Consider the following 14,681-nt stretch of genomic DNA (forward strand, 5'->3'; position numbering starts at 1 on the left):
CTTGGGGCTGGCATGGCAAGCCAGAGGATTGAACTACTATCCCCTGCGTCTGCCCAACAGGCACTTTAATCTGCTGAGCTATTTGGCTGGCCCTTTTAAAAAATTATTTATCTATTTATTTGATACAGGGTCTCACTATGCAGTTCATAGTGGTCCTCCTATCTCAGCCTCTCCAGTGCTGGGTTTATAGGTATGCACCACTATGTCCAGCTCTGGGGCCAGCACTGCATGAGGTACAGGGGATCAAACTCAGGTCCTTGTGCTTGCCACACAGGCACTTAGACCACTGAGCTGTCTACCCTGCCTATATTTTCAATATATCATATTATTACATATACTCAATAAATATGATTTTTCAATTTCCAGAAAGGAGGACTACTGAATTTTCTCTATCCATTAAATATAAGAGTATCTTAAAGGAGAAGACAGGACCAAACCCAGCTCAAAACCTATGGATTGGAGGAAGGAAATTATAGTGAGTTCTTCAGGTAGACTTTTTTGCTACATATATCCCACAATGGATGGTAGAAATCAAACTGCATTAGTTATAGAAAGTAACTACAACAAAAATCCCCTGGAGAACTCTGATATTTTTACCCAAAGGGCAAATCAAGGGGTATCCTAGAAATACAGACAACATTTGGAGAATAATCTATTTTATCCAAATGCTACAGGAAATTATCTGCCACCTACATTCTGGGTCGTAAAATTTCTGTTATGGCTTGTATCTAAATGTCCCCTGAAAATCTCATGCAGCCATAGGTGGAGCTTTTCAGAGGTGATTGGATTTAGAGTGTGTGATACTATTGGCAGTACAATGCTAGGATTAAGGGTACTAGGATTAAGAATGTGTGATTAACTAATTTAGTTCATTGATGGTTTTGGCATCTGTCCTAAGGTGAGTAGCCTAGACAGAATACAAAAGGGGCAGAAAGATTCCACCAATGTTGTGTGTTGCTTGCTACTTCACTGCTGGTACCTGTTTTCTGCCATGCTTTCCCATGTATTGTTTGTCCTCTGCAATGTCTTTCTAACCTGCCACCTTATTTTGGGTCCTAAAACAATGGACTGAGACCTTTATAAACTGTGAGCCAAAATAAACTCTCTTCTTTTGCCTTTGAATTTTGGTTATTTTGTCTAGCAATGATAAATAACTAAGAGAGTCAGTGTGGAGACTTGTAGTTCTACTCTTGTGAGGGTGTGATGAGGCATTTAACACCTCAGCTCCATTGGGATGATATCATAGAACATGTGAAGAACCGATACTATCCTTGCCTGGAATTAATACGATGTCCTTCCCTCTCCCTGATGAGTTAATATCAGATAAGTTCTAATGGGCAAGTATGTCATCACTTCCCAGTGACAATAAGGTCACTACTTCATGTTTTCATTTCTGTCCTTCCAAGCCATAGCAATATGAAGGTAAGCCTTATTGAAAAACGAAACTCCCCTCCTTATGTCACAGTACAGAAGAGCCACTCATTCTCAGTTGTCAACAGAGAACAAGTGGAGAACTTGAACTTTCTCATCCATCTTGGAGAAGTGAAGTTATGTGTAACTTTTCACAGTGAACAGTGTCAAAGAAAAATTGCTAAAACCCAGAAAATTCAGTTTTAACATCATTCTTCACTCTAAGAACAAGATATCAAATATAATAACAAAATGTGATCCACAGACTCACTAACATAACACACCTGTTACACCATCAAAATTATTTTAAAATGTCATTAAACTGTTTCAGTGAATAATTATGAATGGGCTTGAGTTAAAGACATAAAGTCTCAAAAATGCAAGAAAAAGTTTGAACAAATGAATAGAAAGTATAGAGAAGAGCCAAATGAACATTTTAGAACTAAAAGCTAGAGTAACTGAGATAACAATCTCAATTTTCAGCCACAACAGAATTAAGTAGACAGAGGAAAAGATCAGGAATCTACAAGATAGAAAACAGAAATTACTAATTTTTGTAACAAATTAAAATTATACTAATGAGAAACCAGAGACACAGGTACATGTTAGACAATATAGCATGAGATCTAACATTTTTATCACCAAAGTCTTAAAATAACTAGAGACAGATGTTAGGGCTAAAATGTATTCTGAAAATAAAGCCTGAAAATTTCCCAAATCTGATAAAATACATATAACTTACAATTTCAGAATTTGGTAGCTACATACTATTTTTTAGTATTTCTTTATGTCAGTTCTGTGTGTACAAATTTGTGGTGAAGTTATATACATATGGAATTTTGGAGTCATAATCAAATTATATGTTTTAATTTTTGATAAAATGTCAAATTATTGCAAAATGCTTTCAATTTTTAAAACACATATGCAAGTTCAATATGATTTTCACTGTTGTGGAATTTTAGGAGTTCTTCCTGGATTTAACCAAAGACTTTTATTTTTTATTTTTTAAATTTTATTTATTTGTGTGTGTGTGTGTGTGTGTGTGTGTGTGTGTGTGTGTGTGTGGCCAGCTCAGCCCACCAGGGAGCAGGGCTGGCTGGCATGTGTTGCTGGGGGATTGAACCGCGGTCCCTGTGCTTTGCTAAGCTTGTTCTAAGTAGGTGCTTTAGACCACTGAGCCATCTCACCAGCCCTAACCAAAGACTTTCAAAACAAGAGTTCCCCTTCATTTGAGTCCCAGATTGTGTGTTCCTGGCTATGTCTTCTGTCTTCTCCATCACCACTGAAAATTAGCTTTAATCAAACTGTCTTTGTTTCTTTTGTTGAGATCTTCATGGAGCTTCTGATTAGTCTGCTTCTGTTGATATCATATGCAGTAGTTAGCTTCCACTAATTGCTAATTGATTATTACAATGCTTTCCGTGGTGCCTTAAGGAATAGATTGTTTCACAATTTGATTAGAATAAAACTGGGTTCCATTCCAGAAGCAGAGAGTTTCCAATCTTTTTTATGTCTTTAAAGCTTTAGTTTTTTTTCAAGGATGAACGATTTATTTTTTGAAAATATAATACTTAAATATTAAGCTGAAATTTGAAATGTATTGACTAGGCTTCTTCTTCTTTTTTTTTTCTTGGCGGAACCAGGGATTGAACTCAACCCCTTGCACTTGCCAGGCAAATACTTATTTTACTGAGTTATCTCCCTGGCTCTGAGTAGGGTTTTCTATACATTATATTTATGTAATGACTCTGATTTTACCTTTGCAAGTACAGTTTCCACTAGAGTTAGAAAAAGGTAAGTATATCACAGTCTCTGGGGCTCATACTGCCTTCTCAGGCCAGCTGCCCCCCTGGCAGAGCAAATAGAAGTGAAGAAGCAACTGCCCTTGCTCACCATGCTTATTTACCCCCTTTTGTTTTAACTTGAGAGTTTCTGAATAATAATGCCAAATTAGGTTTGGATATAAAAAGCTAGATGACCACCTCATGTAGGGCTGTGTTTTGTTCCAAGAGACCTGAGCCAGAAAGGCCAAGAATTACGCCTTGTTAGCAGGCATGCTGTGACAGAAGGCAGGGGTCTCCATACACGTCCATTGTGATAGCTGAGGGAAGGGAGGCATAGCCAGGTCAAGCTCATCTGTAACATGAGGGGTTTGACCTTCCATACTGGAATGCTAGTTTCAAACCTCCACTCTTCCACCTGTAAGGAAAGGCCTCCTCTACTGAAGTGGATCCCAAAAGGAAAGTTCATCCTGCTGCATCATCGCCCTTCAGACATGGAAAATAACTACAATGAAATTAAAGTATTCTCTAAAGTGCAAATTGCTCCCACAGTGGTGGGGGAAATTCTGTTTAATGCTTTGAAATTTGTATATGTTGTAAACCTGTAGCAAACTATGGTCTTAAAAATGTAAACTAAAGAATTTCCCACAGGGACATAAAATTAAAGAGTAAATTCACTGAATGACTTCCTAAATTCCAAAAGTCCATAATCTGCATCCATGATGTCTTGCTGTTGCATGAACTTTTTCAGGTGATTGGACAAGGAGTCTTATAGAGACTCTGAAATAATTTTTTTTGTTTTAAAAGCATCAAGAAATTTTATGACTCATGGGGTTAAAACCCTAATGTTACAGGCAAGGCTTCATTTTTATGGAATACAAAGCATTCTGTTTCTTCCATTTCTAAAGATGAGCAAGAGAAGCCACCACCAACTTGTGCTTCTGCAGCATTTCAGGGCAGCAGGACAGGTAGCTCAATCCTTGCTGAATGCCTCACAGGAGTGATAAGCTTCATGACTTGTACTTCTGGCATTCTGCGTACTCTAGGGATAGTGGAGATCTGTAACTTGCTACCAGGATGATTATCCTGCCCTGCCTCAGGTATTTGAGGCCATTGCTCGAACTTGGTCCTTGTCTTCTGCAGGACTACAGGACTCTCCAGGTTCCGTCTTCCTGGCCAGCTCTTCCATCGATCTTGTATTAATTGCAGCAACTAAAGAGTCAGAGGCAGTTCCTTGTGTAGCTCTGTTTTGATTTTGCAAAATATTCAGAACAACTTCCCACAACTCTTGTATTGGTTTTGTTCCATTTTAAATGGCCTCTTCTTAAAGCCCAGTGACATCAAAGGTGTCTTTTCTTGCCAATAGCTTTGCTTTGTATATCCAGAATTTAGCAAAATTTTCAGCCTCCAGAGTGTTGGACAAAATGGAAAATATTTCATTAGAAAGTACACCCTCTTCAATGAGCCTTAGACATTCTGCCAGAGTGCTGTTAATCTGGCATAGGTTCAGCTGTGCTTTCTTTTCTTTCTCTTCTTCCATGCTCTTCCAGAATGAAATATTCATTTGCTCTATGACACTTCCTTTTGTTTCAATTTCCATAATGTGCTGTTTATAGATTTTCCTCTTAGATTTCTGCCATTCTTCTAGCTATTTTCTTCGATCCTCTGCTGTTGTCTGTTTAATATTAGGATTAGTTTGGGTAGCATTTGGGACTCCTCTCCCATTTCTGGTTGTGATATTAGCTTGAGTCTTGGGAGCTATCTCGGTCAGGAAATACTTTGGGGGAAAGGTCTTTTTCAACATAGGGTTCACAGTCTGTGCTCTTTGTTGAAAGCTGTTGGCTCTATGTGCCCTTATGCCAGGAGTGGTTGGAATGACTGAGCTAAAGTTGCCAGATGTCAAATTAGGTCTCTGAATTATGAATTTTGATTTTTGCAGTACACTTGTCTGGAACCTAAAACAAGGTTGTGTGGTCTGATCTTGCTTGATGTTTGGATGATGGTTGGTGGATTCTCCCTGCAGTGAACTGGAGTATGCCCTGGGTTTGGCATGTTTTACTTTCTTTTAAGTATCAGTGTATGACTGCACCTTAGTTACTTTTGATAGTTCATATTTACCCTTGTTAACCTTTACATCCTTTGTGTTCTTGAGCACTGGTTTCTTTGATGCTTGAGTCCTACTAAGGCTCTGAACAAAGTGAGAGGGAACTGTCCTTCAGGGCTTTTCTGGTCTTGCAAGCTCTGCTCCTTTAAAGAGTTGCTGTAACTTTACTGGGAGTGTCCTTATTTTTGTTTTTCTAACAAATTGTTTATTAACCTTGTCATTCAGAATAGCACTCTTCTCCAAACTTTTGCGCAAAACTTGTTTAGCAGTCAAATTACTCTTGGTTTGATTGTAAGAGATAGTCTTTGGGTTGTTTGTGCTACATAATGTGAGATCTGGCTTCTTAGGTTCTGATAAGGTTTGAAGCATGTTGTCTTTGTTTAACTCTATGAGAAGGCCATCCAAAGATTTGCTTTCAACATGGATGTTACCCTCAGAATCTGTGTGTTTTGCATTTGCCTGACCTGTTATCTGCTACCTTGTAGTTTTTAGTTCCTGTGAATTAGGTGACCTTATGGGCATTCTTGACAGTTTTCATTTAGAAGATTATCCAGTTTCATGTTGCTGGTGACTCACGCTGTTATATTAGCTGGTCTGGACTGGAGTTTAATGCTGATAGGGCTTGCTGCTTTGACAGGCAAAGCAGCATTGTTAGTAACATCCTTTTTGGGTTTAATTGTTAGATTGAGAACCTTGTAGAGTGGGACAATTATTCTTGGCTTTTAGGTAAGGATTGGTGTTTTGGTTTTTCACTTTTCCCTTGGCTGCTAGGCATTCCTGCAGCTTTTTCTGCCATTCGGTCGTAGTGTCCACAGCAGAGGGCCCTGGTGTCACCATGACTCCTCAGCGACAATTTTCCTTTCTAAAATTTTAGTTTTTAACAATATTTCTGTGGTGATTTTGTTTTATTGGTACATATTTGCAGTACAGAATATTTATGCTCATTTTGGGAAACTGGTAATGCATACCCCACTCCAATCATGTTTAATTCCATTAGTAGTCTCTCATTTTTTCCCCAAGAACCACCCTAATTTCCAAAAATTTTCCTTGTTAATTTGTGTCATCTTTCTTTTGTTTATTCATTCCTTTATTTATTTATTTATTTATTTATTTAAAATCATTTATTTATTTATTTGGTACAGGGCCTCTCAATGCAGCTCAGACTCACAATGATTCTCCTGTCTCAGCATCTCCAGTGCTGGGATTACAGGCATGCACCACTATGCTGATTTCAGTGGCTGGCATGGTGGGCCTAGGGCTCCAGGGCTTGCATGGCATATGGTTCTGGGTGTCTAACCTGAGTCCTTGTGCTTCCCAGGCAGGTGCTTAGGCTGCTGAGCTATCTCTCTGGCCCAGTCACTCATTTATTTATACCATTTATTTCCTGTATAAGAGAAAACACCGTATCAACTTTCTGAGTCTGGCTTAGGCTTTGTTTAGGAAGATGATTGGGCTGAGTTTTATCCATTTGCCTTCAAATGTTACAATTTCATTCTTTTTTTTAAAGGGGGGAGGGTCAAATTATTATTACTTTAAAATTTGATTACAACCAATTCTGTTGGCATTAAAGTTAGAGGCATTTTAAATTTGAATAATGGCTATATACCAAAACCCACAAATTAAGTTTGGTAAAAATGAGAACAGGAATTTTCTAACAATTACAGATTAAAAGGCAGAAATCAATTAGAGAGACACAGACAAACCCCATGTTTACAATGATTGTGCCACAGATATTAACTTCAGTAGTGCATTAATAAACCGTTCACATTTAGATCTTCACTTTGAGATTTAACAGCTGTTTCTTAAAAAAAAAATCTCTTCGTACCTTGTGCAAATAAGTCAGTCTTCCATGTGCCTTAGCACAGTTAAAATTTGTCCACTATATATACAAAACACCTACCACACTGGCAGGGCAAAATACATACTTTCATAGCAAAACTATAATGTACCTCTCAAATATGAACAATATACACATAATACATGGTATACAGTATTTACAAAATATAAAATATAATAGGAGCTGTATGTAACTCTAAGCTCATCTTTTGCACTCAAATGGTACAAATTTCCAGTTCTGTACCACTTTTCTTTTAAGGAGTCCAGGGACTTGGGAAAAACTATGTTTTACATACATACTGAAATCTAAGTTTGAACTTTTAGGAGCGTCTTTAAGTGTACTGCCATCAGCTCCCTGTTTTGGACAGAATTTTCAACAGTGCTTCCCATCCAGTGGCTAGGCGGCTTTGGAAGAACACTAGGAGAAGGCGGGTCACTGAACTTTGCCCCAGCGTAATTTTCTTTTTGGCTCACTTCAGTTGGAAATGCTGATTTTTTCAAATGCATATTTTTAATGTTTTCTGTATTTTTAAAAGGCTTTTTGTCCTGCTTCTGAATCCTATCAGGCGAAACAGAATCCTGCCAAAAGTTATTCTCATTCCTTTTTGCAGAGGTGATCTTGGTTAGTGGCAAGTTATATTTGCTTTTCTGTCTATCTTTGGTTGTTCACACAAGTGTATACCATGAACAAATTGGCCGTGGGGAAGGGCAATTTTCTCCGATTTTCCCATCTTTGACTTTAACACCTCCTTTCTCAGCGGGGCTTGGCTCGGGGCCGCGGGCGGCAGCGGCCCGGGTGCTAGGCTAACTCCCTCAGCTGGGGCTGTGGACGCTGGGCCCGGGGCTGAGGCGGCGGCCTGGCCCGGGACCGTCCTGAGCTCCGGCCGCCCTCCAGGTTCGGCCGGTGCTGCTGATACTGCTGGAACCAACTGGGCAGCTGCCCCGCCGGGCTGGCTCGCACCTTCTTCTTCCGCCGCTTCTTCGGGGCTGCCCGCGGGGCGCCTCCCGCCACGGCCAGGCTGCTGCAGTGGGGCAGAGCTGCTGCTAGGGCGCGAGGCAGAGGGGCCAGGCAGGCCCCGTCTCCCCCGAGGAAGTGTGGGAGAAAGAGAGTTGGGGGCAGCGTCCGGGGGTCTGGGATCCGGGGTACAGGCGGCGGAGCCGAGGTCACCATCGGGAAGGCCCCGAAGTACCCGCGGGCAGAAAAGCCCAGCGGCGCAAGACGGCTGCTCAAGACGAGCGGCTCCCGCTGCGGGACTGAGACGACAGTCATAGCGCTAGGAGTCAGGAGGCTCGGCAGGAAGAAGAGGAAGTGAAGCCCGTGCTCACCGAGCGGCGGCGGTTGCTGCTGAGAGCCACGGAGGAGCTTGGAACATTACAATTTCATTCTTGATGAATCCATTATGTATATAAACCAGATTTTCTTTATTTATTCATCTGTTCATTAGAATCCAGGCTGTTTCTAAAAATTAGCTATTTTGAATTGCACTACTATAACCTTATATACGCATATAACATTAAAATATGATTTTTTGGGGGGTGGGATATTTCTCTAGGAAAGAGATACCCAGGCCAAGTGGAATTCCTATTTTTAATGTTTTTGAATGATCTTCATACTTATTTGCATAGTGGTTCTACTAGTTTTTACTCCCACTAACAATGTAGGAAGGTTCCTTTCACTTCACAAACTTGCCAGCATTTATTGTTTTCTTTGAAAGTGTGTGTGTGTGTGTGTGTGTGTGTGTGTGTGTGTGTGCATCTGTGTGTGTGTGTGTGTGTTCCTGATGATAGCTACTCTAAATGGAGCTTCCTAGTCTTTAAATTTTGCTCTAATTGTCCCTCAGGCACAGAGAGAACTCTATTCAATATGGAGTAAAATATTGGAGGTTGGGGGCACCACAAAGAATTCACATTTTCTAGCTAGTATATAATACCTAAAACTTACTAAGAATTATGTGTTTGGGAGGGGAACTTTTTCTGATGAGATCTGAAAATGTTACTTGGATCTTACTACCATTCAGTGAATATCTTTCACACCACTGATGCAAGTAGAATGATAACTAACTGTGTTTGCTGTCTGCTAACTCCACCAAGAAGCTTTGCTTTTCATTGCCAGGGAGCTGGAAAGGATATCTATCCTTTTGCTGGCAGACCTACTAGATCAGCTCTTCCTCAACATGGAGCTATGAAGTTGGGATAAGGAAAAGACCATTTTATTTACTAGTTGTCTTATAGTCTTCATACATCATAGTAGTGGGAGGAAAGTACATCTTTTATCACTCACTTGAAATGTAGACCTTCAACAGCACAAAGCCATAGAAAACAATATTTTTATATTCCCAATAAGATACAAATATATGAAGAGAAAATCTGAACCTTTCTGATGCTCCCTTATTGTGGGTTACCAACTTGTGGTCAACTTGCTACACCCAGCTGAACTGAACTAGCTTGGTTCTGGGTGTTGGAGGACCATCTGAGGGTTGTCGACAGCAGCATAAGGGGCATACCTAGAGAAGCTATTGAGAGGCTGTTAGGGAAGCTGTTTGGAGAAGCTGTTGGAAGCTTCTGGTTCTCTTGTGGTATTTTGCTGATGTACTTTGTTATGCTGACTTTCCAGATGAACTTGAATGGAGCTCGAGATGTTGTTGTCACTGAGAATAGCTAAAGTTCACTTTGGGGGACCTCTGTTCCTCACCTTGAGCTTTGCTTCTTGTCTTCAAAGGGTAAGGTGGTATACATCTAAGTCTTCTGGAGAAGATTATCAGGTTGGCTTTCTTGACAGGAACTCAAATATCCTTACCCACGGGGGAGCGCAAGACCTTACTGTTTCCTGAGGATAGCTGGAAACTAGGTACTTTTTGAATGAACTATGATTCTTACTTTAAGCACTGCTTCCTGGCTCCAGTTCAGGTTCCTCAGCATGCTAGCACAGATCTTTCATCCCATTGGGATAGAGTTTTTAGCTACCACCACTGACCTTTGGGCCATTCTAGTGAAGATCTATTAAACAGAAATGCATCAGACATTGTTGTGGGCTCTAGACCTCCAGTTGGACTGTGAGAATCATTGTTATGAGCTGTTTTTTCATTTTTGTTTTCTCATTAACTTTATTGAAAATCAATAATTATATGGCATATTAAAATTGTAGACAAATATTGAAATGTGAAAGATATAAGGTATAGACAGAGCAAATTTTAGAGAAATATTTCTGAAATGAATACATAACATGAGATTAATCATGGAGCACATTGTAAATAAATTAGTTACAAACTTAAATGCATATAACAATAAAAGTTGTCTAAAATAAAAATGAAGAAAAAATTTACAAATCAGTCATATAATAGTTCACTCTGTGCCAAAATCAAGAAACTTATATTCATATCATTGGAATTCTAAAAGTAAAAAGGGGTAGACAAAAAATATTTAATGATTTAAAATCTGTTATGAGCTCTTATCTTCAACAGAACCCATGCAGGATACTACTGTGGGATCCAGGTTTTCAGTTGGATTCTTTGGTCTTTAGTGTGTGGACAGATTTCCTGCACTCTTGATTTATGATTCTTTGGGTGATTCATTATAAAATAATCTTATAGAATGTGCATTGTACTGTATTAATCACCTTGCAACCCCCCCAAACTGTAACAACCTTCCTTCCTAGTATTTTTCTTTTAATTTTAATTGGCCCATCTCTTATCCCTGATCTGGAATACAATATTGGGCTAACAATGCTCTGTTTCCCTGTTCTAGTGTCAAAGTCACTACACATAGCTATAATAATTATGGATATTTATATATAACAACACAATATAGACCACTTTTGTCTAAAAAAAACAATGCACAATTTTCATACCCATCCCATGTCTGGTAAAGATCTAATTCTAATACATCAAAGTAGATTATGAAAGATAACAGCTTCAGGGAAGAAGTTTATAAACTCCTGATATTTTTGCCTGAATATCTAGTAATTTGTATTGGGTAATTTTTTTTGTCTTTAGTTAGTTTTTAGTGTTATAAGTTTTTTACTGATAATATTCCTCCTCTCATACATTTTTCTAAGGTTGTCAAATTGTTTATACCATTATTATCTAAAATCCTTCCAAATCAGATTTAAAGAGTTCTAGAAGACAAATTCATCTTGGGTCTGTCCTATATAAGATGAGTAGTCATGAAACAACTGCATGGTAACTCCTTTTGTGCTAGTAGACAAATGTTTCAAGTAGATTTTACATTCCATCCCGGAATTACAGATCATGTTAACAAAAATAAGAACATACCAAGATTTTTCCTAGAGAAAAGTGTCACCAAGATTCCATCATAGTTTATGTGTTTAACAAGATGAAGCATATTTTTCTTTCTTTTTATACTGGGCAAAAAGTATATATTTAGAATTAGCCAGCTGGACTCAGTTTAGATGATCCCAATTTTGTTGGCAACATCTAATACATCCTAATTGGGAGCCAGTCAAACATATGCCTTCTTTTCTCCATCAGGCCTGATTAGGGTATTGACCTTGACAACATTGATGTCATATAGCTTCTTTACAGCTTGTTTTATTTGGTGCTTATTGGCTTTGACATCCACAATGAACACGAGTGTGTTGTCCTTGATCTTTTTCATGGCTGACTGTATGGTCAGGAGGAACTTGATAATGACATAGTGGTCAAGCTTGTTTCACCTGGGGCACTCTTCCAAGAGCATGAGGGCTGCTTCCAGAGTCACCTTGTCTTAGGACAGTGGAAGGTAGGTGAAGTTCATATCTTCTTCTTTTTGTGGCTGAGGATGCCATTCAGCATGGTCTTCGTGGATTTTTTTTTTTTCTTTTTCTGGAACCGGGGAGTGAACTCAGGCCCTTCCACTTGCCAGGCAAGTGCTTATCCTACTGAGCTATCTCCCCGGCCCGTTCTTCGTGGCTTTTGAAGACTTTGTTTTGGCTTCAGCTTTGGGCAGAGCAGGGCTTCCATCTTCACCTTCGGTGCCAACTTGGTAAAAAAAGGCCACTGAAGGATGTTTTTCATTTCATTTTATTCTAACAAATTCTGATCCAGGTTGCTATGTAGAGAAACCAGATTTTCCCAATGTTTAGTAATATAATCCAAGAAAATAAATGACACAGTTGGAAGACAATACTGCATTACAACAAATACTGTGAAATTCATATTATTTTTTAAATAATTGTATTGAGAAACAAATGGCATTGCGATAGCTTCAAAACTGATTACTAGCAGAGTTTCAATAATTAATACATTGCATATTATTTACTTAGTGGTTATTCATTGTACAAGATACAGACATGATATCGTGTCCACAAACATTATTAGAACAAATATCTCTATTCATTGAATTAAGAGAATGCAGCTGTATATCCTATTTTGAGTACAGAGATACAAAATGGTTGTTAATTTGTATCCCCCTTTTTTGGTTAGTTTTGTCAGAGAAGGGCATTCCATTGTCATTTAAATATTGTAGGTGAGTAAATTCAGCAAAATATTCTGATATAGTCCAGTAGTCCATAATAGTACTGGGTTCTCCATAAGATTGGCAATGTCAGAAGTTGCAGACTTGAGCCCTTTACAGCTCAGCATATTAATACGGCTTTACTTTTTGTACATCATTTTTATACTTTTCTGCTGGATGGTTAAGACCAAGGTAAAGCAAGACCTATATAACAAGAAATCTAACTTTTGTATCTGATAAGGCAGTCAAATCCCTTCAGGATTTATCCTGAAACCCTGTACCGCAGTTTGTAGATCCTTTGTCAGTGTCAGTCATGTGGATGAGTCACGGCCATTGTTCAACAAATTTGGTTTGTGTGAAAGCCTGAGAAAATGTTTTCTCTCCATGTGACTCTCCTCATGCACACTCCCTATCATGGATCACTTTCCTCTGTGACCCCATAATCTCCTTGATCAGAAAATTTGGGACGCAATTGAGTTACATGGTGTTACAGTATAGGATCTCCTATGTCGTGAGTCTTCACTGACCTTGAAAGGCTACGGCCAAAATGTTGGCTGTCCTTGCAGCCCTTCTTTATCTCTACTTTTTGTTCTGCAAACTTAGGCTGTTAACCCTCCAGAAGGGAAGCTTATTATTATTACCCTACAACATGGGCAGTTGAGTTTAACCTCACTATTTGTCTGAATATCAAGTATGTTAGGCATAACATCGAACATGTATTTTCCATAAAGTACAGATATGTTAAACTTAAATCCCTCCAGAATATGAAGAAAAAAGATTTAAAAATAAAAAAATTAAAAATAAGAATAAACAGTTACATATGTTTATGCAGAAATTTAGAAATCTATATGGTTATACAGCCTTGTAGCAATATTTTTATACAATGGAGCATTCCCCAGCTATAAAGAATGACAAACTCGAACCCTTTATACTTAAGTGGATGCCACTTGAAGATATACTAATGATTGAAATAAACCAGATCCACATATGTAATTATCATATAGTCTCCCTTGTATAACAATTCAAGAGAAGAAATAAAAATAGAAAGGTATAATACAATTAAAAGGAAAGCGAGAACTTGAGGATTAGACAACAAAGAGAGGGTAAGGAGAAAAGCTAGAAAACAAAGCTATATATTTATATATGCAAGTTGGGTAAGACAATGATCCTGAGAATCTTCAGCATGTTTTTGAAACTAGCAGTTAATTGGTAGGATTCTTACCATGACTAACTATATATGCTGATACCTGTGAACTAAGCAACTGCACTGAAGAAAGCAATATGTATTAGAAGGATCACACTTGGAAAGCCTGTCATTCTGGTCTTCTAAATACGTACTGTTTGTCATGTCATACCAAATATTGCCATACTGTCCCTTACACACATGTTTATTTTTTAAAAAGTTAATAAATTAAAACAAGAGACAAGAAAAAAATGTCGGAGTGTGTGGGAGAGCTTCCGGCTACCCTGAGCCGGAGGGACCAACTCCGGGTCCCAGCCCAGGCACAGCATGGGTGAGACAATCTTCAAACCCCTTGGGACACCCCCCACCACTCCGCAAGGACCTCTCCAACTCCGCTTGCCAAGTGGGATATTCTGCCATGTTCCGGAAACCCCCAGACCCAGTCCTAGCCCAGGTCCAGTGAGTGTGTGGGAGAGCTTCCAGCTACCCTGTGCCTGCAGGACCAACTCTGGGTTTCAGCAAAGGCTCAGCTTGGGTGAGACCATCTTTGACCCCCTTGGGACACCTCCCACCACTCCGCAGCACCTCGCCAACCCCACCTGCTGAGTAGGAACTTCTGCCAAGTTCCTGGAACACCCAGGCCCAATCCTAGCCCAGATCTGGTGGGTGAGTGTGTGGGAGAGCTGCCTCTACACCTACTCTACCTTGTCCCCTCCAGGCTCAGCTCAGGCCTGGCATACATGCCTGGGGTGTACCCTGCAGCTGCAATCCCTACAGAGAGGGTAGAGGATAGAACCACCCAGCTAGTTCAGGAGCAGGACATCTTGCCAAGGGGCAAAACAGGCTCACCCTCAAGGGCAGCAGCAGGAGGGAGCTGAGCACAGCAGCCAGACCCGAGCCAGGCAAAGTTGGGTAA

The 14,681-nt window shown here is 39.5% G+C and overlaps 2 pseudogenes; both read right to left on the reverse strand.

The window, feature by feature from the left end:
• Positions 1-4,025: 4,025 nt before the first annotated feature.
• On the reverse strand, positions 4,026-6,132 carry LOC101574740 (annotated as a pseudogene).
• Positions 6,133-7,293: 1,161 nt separating this feature from the next.
• On the reverse strand, positions 7,294-8,453 carry LOC101563221 (annotated as a pseudogene).
• Positions 8,454-14,681: the final 6,228 nt, after the last annotated feature.

The sequence above is a fragment of the Octodon degus genome, unplaced genomic scaffold (genome assembly GCF_000260255.1).
Source record: "Octodon degus isolate 3935 unplaced genomic scaffold, OctDeg1.0 scaffold00211, whole genome shotgun sequence".
Taxonomy (NCBI): domain Eukaryota; kingdom Metazoa; phylum Chordata; class Mammalia; order Rodentia; family Octodontidae; genus Octodon; species Octodon degus.